Here is a 9,161-nt window from a genome sequence, read left to right on the forward strand (position 1 = left end):
TGCGTGAGGTGATGGATGCTGAAGAAAGTCTGAAACTTGGTTGAAGCTTGTGAATCATATAAGTTGATAGAAACTCTAATAAGGACAGTGAATTAAGATGGATGATCAGAGTCGCGCAGCTGGAGCATGATGTGTCAGATGTATTGTGTTTTCTTGTGAATAATGCTGATTGAATTAGGATGTTCTTGTAAGTTGTGGATCGATGATGAGTTGTGTGGTTATTAGTCGAGTTATGTTATCAGGTTGGTATTATGATACTTTTGTCGTTGTTACAGTAATGTTGTTGATGGTACTTCGTTAGTGGATGACACTTGAGTATGGAAATAAGAATTGTATATGTGTATCGGTGTTGAGTATGTTGTTGCGATGATGAAGCAATGTTGTATCGTCAAGTATAAGCGAGAGAAAGTTGTTGCTATGTTGTAAGATGTTGTTCCAAGATATCGCTGAAATGATTGGCAAGCTAGTCACGATTATGTTACAAGGATAATTGGGAGATTTACGTATGAGTTTTGGATTCAAGTCGTGTTGAGATACAAATATATCGGAAAAGTAATAGTCGGAGTGTTGCCAAGCGCAACTTGAGAATAAGAAAGTGGATGAGGACGCGATGTTAGGGATGGTTGTATTGGGCGAATTTTCGAGGACGAAAATATCCTAAGTGGGGGATAGTTGTAACGCCCGGAAAAATAATTATTGGCTTAATTTAGACATTTGTGATGTTTATTGAAATTTTCGCGTTTTGGGACGATTTAGTCAGTATTAGTTCGGGATAGCGGATCGACATTTAATTGGAAATTCTAATATTTTTAGTATTAGAAATATTAATGAGCTAATATCTGACGTTTTGGGAATTTTCCGAGTAATTGAGATTAGTCCCGAAATATGAGGCATTGAATAATAAGTCGGTATATTAAAATAATCGGATTTTATTTTAATGGAGTAAAAGTGGAAGTATTATTTTTACATTGAGTGTAGAAATAATATTGGGCTTTGTTGTGGTATATTTAAGTATTAAGGAGTGTATTTTATTAGGCCCATTATGAAATAGTGATTAAGTGGTGGTATCACTTTTATAGTTTTAGTATAGAAAGAGGAAAGAGTAAACCGAGGAAAAAGAAGAAGAAGAAAAAGAAAGGAGAAAAGGGGGCTAGGGTTATGAAGAGGAGAAGAAGGAGACCTAAAGTGTTGCTCTAAAGTGTTATTCTGATCAAATTTTTCATTGAAACTTCTTAGAGCTGCACTCAATCCAAGGTAAGGGGGATTCTTACTACCTAAATGAGAATATGATGGATTTTATGTGGGTTTAGGGTATAGATTAGTTATTGTTTGGTGTTAATTTTATTTGTTGTTGCTGTTTCATTTTGTTGCTATTCTGTGCGTGAACCTTAATGACCAGCATTATTGTGTCTTAATTTCTTTACTGTGTATATAGAATATATATTATAGATTTAAATAATGCAAATTGAAAATGAAAACCCCACCTAAGCCACTTACTATTTTATTTTATGCTGTTGGAATGTGCTGCTGCGGTTCTGTTTTCATTTTGTTCATATTTTGTTCTGTAATTTCTCTATTCATGCTTTATATTGTAACTTAATAATATATATAATGGTATGTTACATGTGGAGAAGAACCATAAATATGAAATGATATATGATGAAAACAGTAAAATACTAGAAGTTGGTAATGAAATAGAAAATGATTAAACTGGAAACAGTAGTATGTTAGAGTAGGAAATAAAACAGTCTCGTTTGATCGAAATAGCCGAATTAAGCGGTATAATTAGTTGTTCAGAATTTGATGAAAATTTACGTGGTAGCTAAGTTTAATTAGTAGATTAACGTGGTGGTGTTATTTTGTTGAAATTGCGATATTTTACGAATCGACCGAAATTGTGTTTGATTTAAATATCCTTTATAAATAAATGTTGGTTTTGTGATGGAAATTGACACAAATTTTAGGAATAAAATATAATGAAATTGGAATTAATATAGTGTGACATTAATCGGTTGATTAAATTAAATAGTAGAATTACTTTCAATAATTCTAATTAATTGGAATATACTTAGACTTGGATAAATTATTCGGTTTATCGGTAAATTACGGTATCTTGAGAATTTGACCGTAATCGTGATTTGGTTGAATATTTATGTTGAGAATAATATATTGCTATGCCAATGACGTTGTCTTGATAAATAATATTATGTCTAATTGAATTAGTTGATAAATTGCAAGCTGATTCCGTTTACTTGATAAATTAGCATGTTGAGATTATCTTACGAATTGATCGAAAATTGTGGTTTTGATTTGGATGACTTTGTTAATATGTGAAATCGAGTAATTGTGTCGATGTGCCGAAACATGATGATAATTGTAATAATCTTGGTGACATGCGAATTGTATGTTTGTGACGATTTTGTTTATACACGAAATTGTATGTTTGTTGTGATATGCCGAAGCATGAGGATATATATGTAATGACTTGTTTATATGCGAAGTTATATAATTGCGATGATGTGTCGAAACATGACGATGTTTTGTGATGATTTGTAATACATGATGTTGTATATATTTGTGATGATGATTTTGTGACTAAGTGAAGATGAAATATTATGGTGACGTGAATTACCTCGTATAGATGGTAATTGATTGTGATATAGGCTTATGCCTCGTGACGATATGTGATTGTGATGAGTATGTTGTATTATCTTGTTTGTCGAGTCACATTTCATATGCATACTCTATGATGGCCTGGATTGGCAAACTAGTGATGAAGGCTTATGCCTTGTGCCTCTGAATTGGGCAATTGGTGACGGGAGCTGAAGCTCCGATTGGTACCACATGCATATGCACAGTTGAGTCGCATTTGAGTCGTTGTCAGTTGTTATTGGCTGAAGTTATCGTTTATGCATTGTGATGCTGATATGTTGAGTTGTTGAAGATGCCTATGTGTTGACTTGTTGATGATGCTTATATGATGACTTGCTGAATATGTTTATATGTTGATATCATGACTATTCATTTATGATGTTCTTTGTGCTGTTTATGTTGATGTTGTGTGAGGCAGTGATTCATTTATATTCTTTACCTAATATATGATTTATCATGATCCTATTTATATAGTTTGATATCTCACCCTTGCTGCTGATGTTTCCCCTACCATGGGAAATGGGCAGGTACTCAAGTATAGCTTTGGGAATTTGTCGCTTCATCGAGTCATGTTGGTGTGTTGCTCTGATACGTAGCACTCGGGGGGATATTCATATTGTCGTTTCTATGTGGTTATGATTTAGTTGTTGTCATTATAATCGTTGAACCCAAGTTGAATACTATGAATTACTTTTTATACTTCCAAGTTGTTTTAGTTGAATAAAGCTGATAGTTGACAGTTAATTCGAATGTTATGTATCATTGTGAATGAAACACAAGTTGAAGTTTTAAGTCGATATGTGATACTCCAATGTGTTGTTTGAAATTTTTAAATACTCTGATATTTTCCGCATTATAATTTTGGGGTAGAATTTGGGGTGTTACACTAACTATTGGGCTTTTTCCACAAGGCCCATTACACGAGCCAACTTAATAAACAAACTAACTTAACAAATTAGGGTTGAAACACTAAACCTAATTTAACATGCTAACAACCCTAGCATCTTCGACACCAGCATGTGAACAACCTTCGACTTCATGCTTAATCCTGTCGAACCAAAAAGCTATTCTTCGATAATAATAGAGTTCGATCCAATATCTCACATAATACAAATCTCAAAAGTTGTAGTATTTTTCAATTCATTCATTCCCTGACAATTATACTTATAGAAAATTAAAACATAAAATAAAACAAGTAACTAGAGATATGATGTAATTTCTATAAGAAAAGGAAAATAATTGCTTCTTATTATTAAGTGCTATTACAAACACATTCATTAATACATGAGAAATAAAATTCTCCACACATACAACATAATACAAATACACACATGAAATAAGTAGCACACATAGGTCTTATTTAACATATATATAAAAAAGACTAAATCATATAGAGCTTAGAACATAGGATCTAGCTCTATATTGTATAGTTTATGATGCTTGACCTATAAATGAAAGATTCATTACTCGCCAGATACATCTAGCGATCGAGTAACTGCTCAACTGATTTGGTGAGGAGGTCCTGCAAGCTATGCTCTACAACAAAAGGTTCGTGCTCACCAGGAGGGGGATGTGCAGAGTCATTAGCGTTCCAGAGAAAAACACCATTGAGTTTTGAGTGTTTTTTGAGTTGTATGCAGCCGGCAATAAAAGTCTCTCGTGATATCTTATTATCCTTAGCGTCATTCGGGTCGGTGCTAATTCCGGGAAGGACTTTTTGAGGAGGGTAGCCTTTGATTAGATTGTCAAAGATCCCTACAAAGTCCTTAACCGTGGACACAATATTTTTTTGATTTTAGAATTGGTAGTCAACCCAATTGATATTGGCACTGTTTGCATAAAACAAATCACGGTAGTGGGATTCGTTTTTCTCAGATGGAGCAATGGACAACACATCAATATTTAGGTTATCATCATTCTTGAGTTTTGTTATAACTTCTCCTATGCACTTAACAAACAAGTCATTACTAGTTTTGATAGTTTCATAATTAATGTCAATGCCATCAATTATGTTGCCGCTTTCACTCTTGTATTTTCCGATGAGCACTTTGAGTGAATTTACAGCCTCCCTAGTCCATACAGTTTCCTCGGCAGGAAAGAATGGAGTTTCAACATCACGACCTCCAATGCTTATCACCACCTTTACATTTGGATTATTTTTCTTGAACTCTTTCACTTTATCTGGGCCAAAGTATTCCACATCCCAAGTTTCTTTGAAATTTCCGTTGCCTTTCCCATCTTGGTTATACTCCTCACTTGCAAAGCCCAAAATGAATTGGAATTCAAATCTATTTGAGTTGATGATATCAGTTGGAAAATCACGTAAACTTGTTGATGATGGCTTCACACCAATGTATTCACGAAAGATAAATTTAGTCATTGTTACAATTTGAAAAGAGGAGGATATGAGTTTAGTTGGCTTTTGTGTTGTGTTTTGAATTAATAACCAACTCTTCTTTCCCTTTTATAACACTACGGATCCAATGAATTAGTGCAAATAAATCTATCTTGATGTCATGCTGCTAACATAACACAAATATTTTTCTCTTAAATGCAAGAACGTCAATAATGTAATATTCAATGACTAACTATAATTGAGTATAAAAAAGGACTAATTATAATACAATTACTAGTCAATTAGTTTATTTATTTTGGTGCATCGTGTAATATTCAGTGACCAATAATAATTTAGTTAAAAAAAACTAGTTATAATACAATTTAAAGTCAATTAGTTTATTTATTTTAGTACAACGTGTAATATTCAATGACTAATTATTATTGATTAAAAAAATAGACTAATTATTATAAAATTACTAATTAATTATTTTATTTATTTTTGAACATCGTGTAATATCCTATGACTAATAATAATTTAATTATAAAAAGACTAATTATAATACAATTACTAATTAATTAGTAGTTTATTATTTTAGTACAACGTGTAATATTGATTTGAGTTGCGAAGGAACGAAATTGTCTTCAACGACGGTACTTGGAATTCGAGGGATGTCGTTTGGAGTTGTAAGGCACTCGTTTGGAGGTGGTCGTTCATAGGGAAAATTACTCATTCTAATTATAACTTTTATGAGTTTAGCAATAACCCATTGTTTTACTTATGTTAGGTTCCAATCGGTTTGTAATTTTCTTTTTCGGCCCTTTTGTGGGATGTAATCTCGAATCTTGTTAGTTCTAATATAATCTCTTGCTTTCAAAAAAAAAAATATTGATTTGAGTAATAAAACCCGACTAAATATAAGCCTAAGAAGAATTCAAGGTATGTAGTAACTGTGTTGTATATTTTCTTACAGGATTTGGACTTTAATCATTCTATGGGCATCAAAATTGAATTTACATTCGATATTTGTGTGAGAGTTTTTTTCCAAAGACAATTTTATTTGCTTTTTTGTTTGTTTTTCGTACATCACAAATGTTAGTCCCTATAATAAATATTATTTTCTGTATTGTAAATAAATAAATAATCCACATATGGAAAAAGAAAACAAATTAAATAAAAAAACTCAATTAAATCCCTCACAAAATCTAGATTAATCTCTAAGAAAAAAGGTGTCGGTGGCTATCTTGCTTAGTTGTGTGAGGAGTTTCCGGGTCTTTATGCGCTATCTTGTTTGAAAAAGGTGTCGGTGGACAGTATGGGGGGTCTTTATGCGCTATCTTGCTGATGCGCTATCTGAGGTTCCTTTTATATATCTCAGGATTCTCTTAACAGCACCCCCAACGCTCTTTATCAGGATCCGCCATAAATCGACTGACCGCTCCCACTACCTGTGCAATGTCTGGTGTAACATCCCAATTTTATTAGCTATTTTATTAATTAGTTAATTGGTGCTATTATTATTATTTGTTTCTAATTAATTATTATGTGGTATAATGGTTATTTGAATATTTGAATATATGTGTATTTGTGCTATTTGGTCACTAGAGCTATTAATGAGATGATATGTTATTGGGCCTAATTAGTTAAATAAGGTTGGGTAATATTTGAGTTAAGCCCAAATTAGAGAAAAGAGATAGTAAGAGTTAGGTCATTTTATTTCTCATAACTTTGGCAAGAGGAATAGAAGAGAGTAGAAGAGAGAAGAGGATTTGTGAGATTTCTTGAAGATTTGAGGAGTTTTGTATAGAGGTAAGAGTTAGAATCCAAGTTAATATATGTTACATGATTGGGTAATGTGTTTGTTATGCAATCTCTTCATCTTTCAATTTCATGAAATGTTAAATGTTAGGGTTTATGAGAAATCAATGTGATTTTGTAATTTGTTCATGTTCAATGTGTTGTATGGATGATCCATAACTAGAAAAATAAATAGGAACCCGTAATATCTGATAATTTGCTGTTGGAATGAGTTTTGTTGTGTTAAAATCGGACTTGGTTTGGTGTTGGAATGCTGAAAACGCATCAGCATTTTTCTGTTTCTGGTGCAGAGCGCCGGGCGAGCGAGTTGATTTATCGGGCAAGCGCCTACATGTCTTTGTCGTGCGAAAGGGTGGCAAGTTTCTGCCACAGAGTGCCGGGCGAGCCAATGTGTGCGCCGGGCAAATGTGTCCTGTTTTGAGAAAATTTCAAATGTTCATAACTTTTGATTCGTAACTCCGTTTTATGCGCCATTCGTAGCGTTAGAAAGCTAATGTAATTATCTATATTACAGGATAGAATTTATTGGCACTTGATTTATTAATTATGATGTTGGTGTGTGAAATAACATGTAATTGTCTTTATGTGCGTTATGTTTTGGTATGTGGTGAATAACAATTGTAGGCATGATATGTGGCAAGATATTCATGATGTTTGTGATTGAATATATGATAGTTGTTGTGCTTTGATGTAATTTTATTTGGTATGTGAATCTTGTACAATTGGTGGATAATTTGATGTATAAATTATTGTGGTATGTGGTACGTTAAGATTTGTTTGGATAATCTTAATTGCATATGTGTTGAGATATTCTACATGCATTCATGGTTGGCTTTGAAATATAGGCGGTGAAACTTTGGTTTCACGATTGGTTGACTTTGAAATATAGGCGGTGAAAATTTGGGTTTACATTTGTTGGCTTTGAAACATAGGCGGTGAAACGTTGGGTTCACAATCGTGGCTTTGGTCTTGTCCGGATTGGAAGCGTGGCTTGAATTCTAGATATTGAATCAGAAAGTAGTGAAACATTGGGTTCACATGGTACCACATGCATTGAGTCACATTTATTATATTTGAGTCACATTGTATGCTATGTGATTGTTGTTGTATCAATGTGATTTCTTTGTGTGATAATTGATATATGGTGTATGAATGCATGTTTCGAGAAGAGTGATGAATTGTGGAATGTATTCTTGTTGTGTTTTGAATTTCCCATTATTATGTTTTCTATAATAATTTGAAGTCCCACCCTTCTTTTTGAATGTTGCCCTTTGTTGGTAACGTGCAGGTTCGGGCGAGTAGTAGCTTGTCTGAGGATTTAGCCGAGGAGCTCCTGAGTTTGTTGTTTGATTAGGTAGTGAGTCATATGCTCTGATCATGTAACACTTGGGGGTTTATTTGACTTATGCTTATGTCTGGATATTGCTATCTTGTATGTATTGGATCGATACTTTGGATATGTTGTTAAAGGCTAAGTTCCCTAGATTTGAATTTGGTTTTATTATTGGAATAATTGAATATGTTACTTGAATTGGTATATGAATATAGTATGGTATATATTCATTGAAATTATGTGATAGCACTTCTTTTGCTTTCCGCAAGCGTTTATGCATACTGTATGGAAGCATGAGATTTACATCATTGTGTTATAATATGACCTTTGCATATTATGAATGTTTATATGTAGCGCCCTTTTTCCTTTATGCACGCTTACTCTGTGAATTGTATGTTATAATTTGGGGTTAGAAAACGGGTGTTACATCTAGCCTTGTACATATCATGGCATACACAAGGCTTCCCACCGCTGATGCATATGGTACTCGAGACATTTCCATCCTCTCCGCTTCATTGCTAGGATTCATACTTGAAGATAATTTATAATTGATAGGAAGTGGGGTAGATATTGGCTTACAGTCTTGCATGTTGAAGTGCCGCAAAACTTTTTGTAGATAATTTCTTTAAGAAATCCAAATCTTCCTATATTTTCTATCTCGGTGAATTTGCATCCCTAAAATCTTGTTTGCAGGTCCCAAGTCCTTCATAACAAACTCCCTAGCCAATTGTGCCTTCAATTCTTGGACTTGATCTTTGTTGGGGCGTACAACCAACATGTCATAAACATACAAAAACAAAATGATGAAAACATTTTCCTCAAACCTCTTGTTATATGTACAATGATACGAGATCATCCTGTTGTATCCAAGGCTAATACTGAAGGAATCAAATCTCTTGTACCAACACCTCGACGTCTGCTTTAAACCATACAGAGATTTGGTCAACCTGCAAACCAAGTTTTCTTTTCCTTTTTCTTCAAAACCTTCTGGTTGGAGCATATATTTCTTCTTCAAGTTCTCCG

At 33.4% G+C, this 9,161-nt stretch overlaps 1 pseudogene; it reads right to left on the reverse strand.

Moving 5' to 3' along the window:
* Positions 1–3,900: 3,900 nt before the first annotated feature.
* Positions 3,901–5,062, reverse strand: LOC131599601 (chitinase 2-like; annotated as a pseudogene).
* Between the last annotated feature and the right edge of the window lie 4,099 nt (positions 5,063–9,161).

The sequence above is a fragment of the Vicia villosa genome, linkage group LG4 (assembly GCF_029867415.1).
Source record: "Vicia villosa cultivar HV-30 ecotype Madison, WI linkage group LG4, Vvil1.0, whole genome shotgun sequence".
Lineage (NCBI taxonomy): Eukaryota > Viridiplantae > Streptophyta > Magnoliopsida > Fabales > Fabaceae > Vicia > Vicia villosa.